The 11,183-nt window shown below is 41.9% G+C and overlaps 1 pseudogene; it reads left to right on the forward strand.

The window, feature by feature from the left end:
* The first annotated feature begins 890 nt into the window (after nucleotides 1–890).
* Nucleotides 891–1,537, forward strand: LOC148138745 (uncharacterized; annotated as a pseudogene).
* The last annotated feature ends 9,646 nt before the right edge of the window (nucleotides 1,538–11,183 follow it).

Here is an 11,183-nt window from a genome sequence, read left to right on the forward strand (position 1 = left end):
AAATAGAGCGGGGACATTTTGCATCAAAAACCCTTACTCAGTCATGCTACAGACCAAGAATGGATAGACTCAGTATACCAAGCTATAGATATTAGCCAGCGACAGAAAAGCAAAGATCTAGATCTGCAGAAAGAACACAACTCGACAAACTTACACAAAGTAACAACACTGACAACGCAGAAGCATGGACAAAACAAAACTTATCTGACCGACCCTTAACAGACACTGAAAAAGCCGTTCTGTAAGGGGATTAAATTACAACTGCCAGGATGCGATAAGAAAGATTTCTTAGCAGCATTAGAAACAACACTAAAAGACAACCAACTCACAGAAGAAACGAAGCAAGCCATCAGACAGGTAGTCGCCCCAACATTAAGCAGACAAAGGAAGGAAACACACTCAGTACACAAGAAAGGAAGGCACTAGAAAGACTAAAAGCAAGAGAAAAAACATTGTTACCCTCCCTGCAGACAAAGGACGCTTGACAGTAATTCTCAATTGAAGAGACGACATTGTAAAACCGAACACACTACTTACAGATACCAACACTTCCCAACAGGTGGCGATAGACGCGACGCCACAATTACACAACCGAATTACAGACCTACTCCAAAAACGTCAGAAGTCTGGAGAAATAAATATGACCAATTTCCCAACAATGAAACCAGACGGATCCAACACACCACACGTCTACGTATTACACAAAATTCACAAACCAGGAGCACCCCCTCAGACTCATAGTCTCACTACCTGGGAAACCAACTTACAGACTGGCCAAGGAGTTACACCAAAGATTAAAATACTTAGTAGGAGACTCGCGCCACTCCATCCACTCCACCCAAGACTTCCTGAAGACCATCAAAGACAATAAGATAGAAGAGGACGACGTAATGTTTTCATTTGATGTAACAGCCCTGTTTACAGCAATTAACATTAATCTGACCAAGGAAACACTGCCTACATTATTAGTAGACTCAAAGACACATACATCAAACACCACTAACGTCAGCAACAAGGACAGTATCATCAAGCTAGTGGACCTATGCCTTGCCACACACTTCACCTTCAACAACAAAACCTACAGACAAACCAACAGAACACCCATGGGATCTCCGATAGTAGAGCTCTTAGCAGAGGCAGTAATGCAGAGACTTCAACAAACAGTTCTGCCAATCATCCAACCCAAACTTTGTGTCCCCTACGTGGATGACATCTTTGCCATCACTAAACGAAACAAATTAGAGGCAACCTTTCAGACCATCAATATACCCTTCCTGCATAAAATTCACAAAGATGAGGAAATCAACAACTGACTGCCATTCCTAGATGTCACAGGAGAACGAACATCCAATGGCGAATTTCAAACCAGCGTCTACACGAAAGCAACACATATAGACCAAATCTTGAACTACAGAAGCAATCATCCCAACACCCACAAACGAAACTGCCTCAGAACATTAATTCAAGGAGCCAACACACACTGCAGCACAGTGGAACTTCGCAGACCAGAGAAACATCACCTGCACCGTGTATTTAAAAAGAATGTGTACCCAATGAACACAGTCTGCCGATTTCTCAGCAACAAACCCAAACAAGCAGACAAATACACGCCCACAAACCAAAAAATATCCATTTACTCCAATTATTGAATGTGTTAAACATTGAGAGTGAGTATGTACACCATCAGGAATCCATGCTGCATCAGTTGCTGTGCAATCCACACTCCCGTTGTCTGATTTTCAGTCACCTTTGAATCAAGGTTATGTCGAGGACTTTTGCTGTGTTACTTTTGTCTCTCTGATCAGACAGCCGATATCGATGCATTTTTCCCCTGAATATCTTTGCAAAAGGGGAGAGGGGGTGACTGCCTATGTACATCATTATATGTTTAAGAAGACCAATTGATAGAGGAGAGATTCCAGCGACCGCTGTGCGAAGAAAGAATGATGACAACATGACAGTGTAAAGAGCCTGGCTGTTTCACATCATTAAAAAAAAGGAACAAACCCGTGAAAACACATTTTTTTAGTTTGGACTGCAAACAAAAAAAAATACGTGAGATGCCAACGGGGTGAATACGCAGTATGGCGATTTTAATGACAATTTTTGTGACTCTCAAACAAGATACTTTTCACAGAGACGATTTTAAAGGGAAGGGTGAACCATTCGTGAATACTTATGGAAGTTAAAAATCGTATCAAGGTGAATGAAACTGTCAATGCTGTGAAGTTGATGGGGAGGAGGTATTTGTTTTAAAAAAAAGATCCAGTAATGGATGGTTTTTCGAAAAATGGAGAATGCAGAATTATAGTGTAAAGTAACAAGAAGTGCCTCGAAAAGAAGCGAGCAAGAATTTACATAAGGCTAGGCAAAAAACATGAAAAGAGTTGAAGGATTCCTGAATGAATGGATCCCGTAAATTAGCAATCGTTAAATAGACAATAGTCTGAATATAGAAAAACGAATTGTATGTCTCATTGACGAAGACATTAGGAATAATTCAAAATCCGTCTCTAAATCAGGAGCAGGGAGTAAAGATGGAAAGTAATTTTTGAACTATCTGCGAAAAAACGTGTATTGTAATGAAGAATATGCACTGCAAGGGTGTTGAGGAAAGCAGGGTGTTAGCGCTTTGCATTGATTCTGCCTTGAATGGTCAATGCAGTTCCAGTAGTCCAATTGACTACTGCCTATGCTGCAGCAATCCTCTGATTTGTTTGGGAAAACTAAACGCTCCAAATGTGATCTAGGTCCCGACACATGGTTATTTGAATTGCAGAATGCTGAAAGAAGTAACAGCTAATGACTTGGAAGGTGATGTTCAATTTTGCTGAATTCCATTTTCTGCGACAGTCCAATTTGATCACAAAGCCAGAGCATCAGCTATTGTGCATCATCAAAAAAAATCAATTTAATGGGCGAGATCAGTCAAGGCATCAAATCAAAGCCGTGGAGTGCTCCTTGTGTTTTACGTGGGAAGCCAGACTCATTTCAAGTGCTCAGGACCAATATGTGCGCAGAACAAGTCTCGAGTTGCAATTCCTGGAAGTCTGAGGTTTGGACCTGGAATGGTGGTTGGGAACAGTTTGAAGTTACTAGGAATTTGAGAAACTCATACATAGTCACACACACACACACACACACAGAGAGACAGGCAAAGACCGACATGCATACATATATTTTGTGTGGTGAATTTGTACTTTCAGGGTTACATTGTAATTTGCTCAAAAACTGCATGCACTCAAGTAGAACTCTGAGCTCAAAAACGGCATGATTTTTTTATAAAACTCCGTTATCTCACTTTTTAGACTAGAATCAATCTAAACGTTATGGCATAGACAGAGAACACAGGGGGCCAACACCTTCAACATATTGTCGAGCTATCAACATTGTTAACAGCTAACCCGAGATTGCAACTTAAAAAAAAGGTTTTGTGATTTACAGATGAAAGAAGTGAAACTATCACTGTATTCTAACAGATGAAAGGCTTAACAGAATATCAATTTCTCAGTGGATAATTTCAGTTGCATTACACTGTAAATTTTTGCTATCAATTCTGTGTGACGATCGAGCCCTCCACTATCAGCTGATGAAGGAACGTCGCTCCGAACGCTAGTGTGTTTCCAATTAAACCTGTTGCACTTTATCCTGGTGTTGTGTGTTTCTTGACTTGGTACACCCCAGTTCAACACTGGCATCTCCAAATTATGTCAAGGCAGATTAAGATAACCGCCACGCCCACTCGCTAGCATGATTTCTTTCACTTCAAATAAGTATTTATGTCAGGGGTTGAGTTATATAAAGGGAGTAGTTATTGCAATGTGAATTTCTGTCACAAGCATCGTTCTGTTGAACTCGTTGTTGTGTTTGGGACTAGTCATATTCTGAGTAGTTGTCGCAGCTAGGGAGTCGTATCGGTGTGCTTGCGGTGTCAGGGTGATCATATCATGGTGTCGTCATGTCAGGATGTAGTACTGTTAGAGATATTCATGTCAGGAGGTTAATCAAGTCATGGACAGTTTGATCGGAGTAGGCATGTCAGTGAGTCATGCTGACTGGGATCAGTCAGTCCCTTCCTCAAAGGTAGGTGTGTTAGTAGGTAATTGGGCTGTGAGGAGAGTCAAGTTAAAGGGTAGACGTGTGCTGGTAGTTGCGTCAGGATATAGTTAATTCGGCAAAATTGTTTTCGGACTGACATTTTATGGGGATCATCAACTCAGCAGGAGATATATCAGGGGATAGTTACCTCAGGGCGTAGTCACATCAAGGGCAATTATGAAGAGTTACGTATGTTTCGGTCGCCCTATTTCAGAGCATTCATGTCAGGGGCACTCTTGTCGGGGGCTGTCTTTTCAGTGGTACAGTTATTGTTGATAATTATGAAATAGTGCAGTCATACATTGTTATTAAAGATAGCTGCATCGATATAGTTCCGTCAGGGGTTGTCGTGTTGGTGATAGTCGGATCGGAGGTATTCAGGTTGTTGGTTACTCAGATCTGTAAGTAGCAATGTCAATGTTATCTGGGTCGTGGTCGAGCATGTCAGGAAGTAACTCGGTCAGGAGTACCTGTGTAAGGTGGCATTTCTGTTGGGGTGCAGTTGCCAGGGTTGAGTAGTAAAGTCGGGAGTGTAGCTTTGTCAGGGGGTAGCCGTGTGAGAAACTAGTCATGTTGGGGCATATTCTTGCAAGGGAACTTTGTGAATGAGCGTCGTATTCTCATTGGGTAAATAAGTCGGGGGTTCAGTCCTGTCAGAGAATGGACATGTTGAAGGAAAGTCATATCCGACTATAGTTGTGTCTGAGCATTCTTTTTATTTGATAGTTGTCTCGAAATACTTATTTGTGGTAATATCCATGTCGGGGTTCATTATGTGCACAGCAATTATTTCATAGGGTTATCACATCAGCAGATAGTTGTGATGGAGGCAACGGTGCTCGGGGGTAGTCTTGTTTGGGCAGTAGTCTTTTTCGAGGAGCAGGTCGTCAGATCGGTGATTTGGCTTTAAGTCATTTCTATCTGGGTGAAATATGAGTCAAATCAGAGAGATGGAGTTCTCCATATTCTGTTTCTGCAAGGTGAATTAATAATACTACAATTTCAAACTTATGAATGAAAACAGGTTTTGAATCATTCTGCCTCTCCTGCGCTGACAGAATTCAAGTCCAAAATAAAGACATCTCTGTTCCTGTACCCAAGTTAATATTGTATCTTTTATTTTATGTTGTCCTTCTTCAGTCTAACGTCCAAAAAGCAAATCAGTGCACAACATGCTCCATTCTATCTGCAAGAGACTGACTGATAATGATGTACAAAGTATGTTTTGTGCTTTATTCTTCCAAATACAGTCGAATGATTTCGATGGAGTTAGTCTATCAGTCAGTTGAATTTGTTCCAGTCAGCCTTTTCATGTTAGCACAGCAATGACGTTGACTTTCTAATTTGGGAAAGGTAAGAAAGAGCAGAAACTTTGAGTTCTCTGTGTATTTGAGTGGAGTGCAGATTCACCAGAATTCTTCCTGGATAACAAGTTGTCTATGACGGGAGAGCGAAATGCCACAGCTTGTGTACCTATAATTTTGAATATCTGAGACGATTGAAGCATGTAAGAGAAAAATAAGACCTGTTGAAATAGGGACAGAAAAAAGAGGTTCGACGAAATAATTAGATCCCTTTCACAACCACTTTTTGTCTCTTGTTTCTTTCACCACCATTAACGGCCGCTTTGACTTTTGCCATTGCACTCTACACCAATTATAGATCCTCTTTCTGACTTTGTCTGAAGAAATTAATAAAGACATTTTTGAGCTTGTAAGACGTTGCACTGAATTTAAACCTTAACACTGCATTCCCCCTCTACAGACTCTTCCGAATCTGTCGAATTTAATCAAAAGGCACTGCTGTTTGCATCAGATTTCCGGCATTTTCAGAATGTTAGTAACAATAAAGAGTGCTGCTCTTGGGGTTAAATGGCATCTGACTTTTTTTGACGAAACAGGAGCTCAAAATACCTGTCCGAGTGGGCAAAGTAAAATGCATACCTAAAATTTGGATTTGGAATAAAAGGTAGAAAGAAATCTGCCCAGGCGGAGGATTTGCAAACCATCCAAGGAAGGATGTATGATAGATCATGAGGCATAGAACATAGAACAACACGGCACAGCACAGGCACTTCACCCACGATGTGGTGCGGAACAATTATCTTACTGTAAGATTAAACTTACCTGCACATCCCTCAATTTACTACCGTTTATGTGCGTGTTCAAAAGTCATTCAAATGCTCCGAGTGTTTCTGACTCTAATAAAAACACTGACAGTGCATTCTTAGCACCTCACAGTTTCCCCATAAAGAACCTACCCCTAACATCCCCGTATAACTTCCATCAACGACCTTATAATTATGACCGCTCGTGACAGCCATTTCTGCCCTTGTGAAAAGTCTCGAGCTGTCCGCTCTATCTATGCTTCTCATTACTTTGTGCCTCTCTATCAAGACACCTGTCTTCTGTCTTCTCTCCACAGCAAAGCGACCGATCTCACTCAAATTGTCCTCAGAAGACAAGCCCTGCAGTACAGGCAGTATTCTGGTAAATCTGCTCTTTGTCCCGTCGAAAGCATCTACATTCTTCCTTTAAATCTGTGACCAGAACTTAACACAACATTCCAAGCTAGTCCAACCAGTATTTTATAGAGCTGCAGCAAAACCTCGAGGCTCTTAAATTTAATTCCCGAATTAATAGAAGCCAAAACACTATACGATTTCAAAGATTGTGGGAAGATTTGTAGCTCGGGTGCTCGTTGTTGTGGTTCTATTCGCCGAGCTGGGAATTTGTGTTGCAGACGTTTCGTCCCCTGTGTAGGTGACATCCTAAGTGCTTGGGAGCCTCCTGTGAAGCGCTTCTGTGATCTTTCCTACGGCATTTATAGTGGTTTGAAGCTGCCACTTCCGGTTGTCCGTTTCAGCTGTCTGCTGCAGTAGTCGGTATATAGGGTCCAGGTGAATGTGCTTATTGATTGAATCTGTCGATGAGTGCCAGGCCTCTAGGAATTCCCTGGCTGTTCTCTGTTTGGCTTGGCCTATAATAGTCGTGTTGCCCCAGTCGAACTCATGTTGCTTGTCATCTGCATGTGTGGATACTAAGGATAGCTGGTCGTTTCGTTTCGTGGCTAGTTGGTGTTCATGGATGCGGATCGTTAGCTGTCTTCCTGTTTGTCCTATGTAGTGTTTTGTGCAGGCTTGGCACTCATCGACAGATTCAATCAATAAGCACATTTTCCTGGATCGACCACTGCAGCGGACAGCTGCAACTAACAGCCGGAAGTGGCAGATTCAAACCACTACAAATGCAGGAGGAAGATCACAGAAGCGCTTTACAGGAGGCTCACAAGCACTGAGGATGTCACGTAGACAGGGGACGAAACATCTGCAACACAAATTCCCAGCTCGGCGAACAGAACCACAACAACTTTACGATTTCGGAACAAACCTATCAACTCGGTGGCAACTTTGAAAGCTCTATTTATGTGGACCCCAAAATCCTGCTGTTTCTCCACACTGCCCAAAACCCTGTTTTTAGCAATGTAATTAGCATTCAAAATTGTCCATCGAAAATGAATCACTTCACATGTATGCAGGTTGACCTCCATCTGCAAGTGTTCAGCCCAGATAGGCATCCTTTTAATGTGTTCCTGTCGACTGAAACAGCCCTTGACACTATCTACGCAAGTACCGCAATTTGCATGATCTGCAATCTTATTAACACAATCCTACATTTCTTTATCTGATTCATTTACAAACACTGTAAAGCGCAAAGGCATAAGAAGAGACCCCGTGCGACACCACTCGTCACTGACCTCCTGGAGGAATACTTGCCTTCCACTAATACACGTTGACTTCATTTGTCCAACCACTTCTGTTTCCAGACAGCTAAATGCTCATATAGCCCATACCTCCTACCTTTCTGAATGGGCCTACCGTGGGGAATATTCTCAAATGCATAGCTGAAATCCATATACTCCACATCGACTGCTCGACCTTCGTCGACTTGACTCGACATGTCCTCCAGGAACTCAAAAAGTCTTGTGAGACAGGACTTGCCCCTCACAAAGCTATACTGATTATCCTCAATCAAAATACGTTTCTTCTTTCCAAATAATCATACACCTTATTCTCAGAATTCTTTCCAGTACGTTTTCTACCACAGACGTAGGACTGACTCGTATGTAATTCCAACGATTTCCCTATTCCATTTCTTGAACAGAGGAACATTACTCGCCACCTCCAATCATCCGGTACTGCTCTCACGGACATTGAGGGCACAAGGATCATCGCCAGAGACGCAAATAATTCATTCCTCACTTCCCGCAGCACCGTTGGATATATTTTGTCCGGTCCTGGGACTTATAAATCTTGATGCATCTGAGAATTTCCAACACATCCAATTTCTTAATATCAATTTGTGCAAATACTTAACATAGTTCACGGTGTTCTCATTTTTAATAACATCGCTCTCCCGAGTGAATACTAAAGCAACACACTCATTCCCGTTCCCCTTCAGACTCCAGGCACACATTCATGCCACTATCCCTGTTCAGCCCGACCCTCTACTTGATCATTCTCTTATTCTTCCAGTACGTATAGAACGGCTTTGGGTATTCTCTGATTCTTCCCATCAAGGTTTTTTTTTTTGTATTTGCTCCTACCTCTGCTCAATCCATTTTTGAATACATTTCTAGCTACTCAGTAATAATCTGAAGTTGTGCGAGATCCTTGGTTCTTCAAACTTACGCAAGCTTTGGTCTTCCACTTGATGAGAAAAACCTCTCCTCTTGTCTTCCAATGCTCCTTCACCTTACCATTCCTTCCCTGCCTCAGTTGGACAAGCTCATCCAACACTCCCAAAAAGTGACCCTGAAAGTGCCTTCACTTTTGTTTTGTTTGTTGTCATACAATAATAACTCCCAATTTATTTTCCACAGTTTCTTCCTAATAGCAATAAAATTTCCTCTGTGCCCATTAAAAAAAAACTTCCAATACTGTTTGTTCCTATCCCAATCAATGGTTAACGTACAGGTGAGGGAGTTGTGGTCACTGCCACCGAATTTCTCCCTTTTCAAAGGGATCTGACAATTGGTCTAGTTCGTCGCCTAGCACCAAACCCAATCTGACCTCCCCGCCAGTTGAACTACCTACATATTGATCAGGAAACCCTCCTGGACAATGCTGACAAACTCGGCTCCATCCAGACCAAATACACTCAGAAAATTACATCAAAATTCTGTGCAAGTTGATGTCAGCCATAAGGCCAACTCTGTTACATCTGCATATTTTTAATACCTGTTGTCAAATAATTCCTTCTGTATTTCGAATGCTATTGTTGGGGTCGATAGAAAGCACCCAATAAAGTGACTGCTCCTATCCCGACTTTCACCCAAACTGAATCTGTCGACAAACCCCACCTCCGCAACAACCTCCTTTCCTGCAGCTGTGATTCACTCTCTGATTAACAATGCTACTCCCCTTCATTGGAAAAAACGTCTCGGAACATCCAGCAACTATGGTAACGCTTTGAAATCAATTTCTCAATTATGGCCAAAACCTACCAGTCCATGAACTAAGTTCATCACTCTTATTACTGATACGCTTTCCACTGAAACAGGCAGACTTTGACTCACCTCTTTGTCCGATGAACTGTATATCTTGCTTGGCAGAAAGTGAAGACTGCAGATATTGGAGATCAGAATCGAGTGTAGGTTGCTGGTAAAGCATAGCAGGTCAGTTGGCATCCAAGGAGCAGGAGAATCGACATTTGAGCCTCATTTCAGATGAAGCGTCCTTGTCCGAATTGTCGATTCTCCAGCTCCTCGGATGCTAGCTGACCTGCTGCGATTTTCCACCATATCACTCCTGACTGTGTATACCTACTCACAGATACTCTGTATTCTAATTCTGCTCATTCAACAATTACCCTCTCTTCTGACTTGTAGTTCTTGTTCCCGTTCCCCTGACGAACTAATTTTAACACTCCAGAAATGTCATAAACAAGATATACACATGTATCCAGTACAGATCCAAGTTCTGTTAGCATTGACACATACAACATGGACTTTGTCAGTTCACCAATAGACAAAGATTTTTCAAAAAAGTATTAGCACCTGCATTTCATCATATTTTCCCTCATGAAGTTAACAGCCTCCAATACTTTGGCAAATCAAAGCACATAAAAGTCACTTTTCAATGTTAAGATCTTTGTTACCGAAATTCCACTCTCAAGGAACACATTCCAAATTCGCACCAATGAAAAGAATTCTTTCTTCAGTTCCCCACGAAGACATCTGACTTTCCCTTGAACATATTATCAACACTTCAACTAAATGGAAGAGTTGCTTTCTGGTCAGCGTGTGCATTCCCCTTTACTTTATAGACATCCATCAGGTCTCCCTCAATCTTCATCGTTCCTGAGAAAAAAGCCCAGCTTTTCCAATATCTTTGCATAGCTGAAATGCTCCAACTCAGGCAGCACTTTTGTGAAAGATCTGCACCACCTCCAGTTCAATTGCATCCTTCCTATAGTGCATTGAACAGAGTGCACGAAGTACTCCAGCTACGGCATAAGCAAACTTCTGACCAGACCTAACCTGACCAGCTGAAACTCACTTTGTTACTTTCCAAATTGGTTCCATTATCGACAAGGCACAAGTAAAGATTGTCATATAATGGTCCTCACTCACCTGGATGAGTACAGCACCAAAACCACTCAATAAGATCGACATTATCTCGGATAAAAGGTCCCATATACCGGCTACTAAAATGAATAACCAGAACAGGTAACTGGGAGCAACATGAATGGAACCAAATATATTCCAGAACGCACGCTACGGCAGCGCTTTGCAGAAGGTCGCAAAGCGCTGAAAAACTTATCTATTCAAGGGACGATACTTTTGAAAATCAACTTCCCAGCTCGGTGAACTTACCCACAACCAGGTTACAGGCACTCAATTTAAAAATATTTACACAAAACAGGAATTATTCGTGTGTGCAATACTGTCATCAGCAAACACTTTAAAAAACACTGAGTCTTTACTTCTCACTCTAAATCCCAGTCTGTGGTGCATCCGGCTGCCAGTTTCTGATCTCGATCCAAAATGGCCACTGCTGATTCTGAACCTAGGATCAAATACCC

The sequence above is a fragment of the Chiloscyllium plagiosum genome, unplaced genomic scaffold (assembly GCF_037043375.1).
Source record: "Chiloscyllium plagiosum isolate Xiang-an unplaced genomic scaffold, Cpla_swu_hap1 HiC_scaffold_39, whole genome shotgun sequence".
NCBI classification, from domain to species: Eukaryota; Metazoa; Chordata; class Chondrichthyes; order Orectolobiformes; family Hemiscylliidae; genus Chiloscyllium; species Chiloscyllium plagiosum.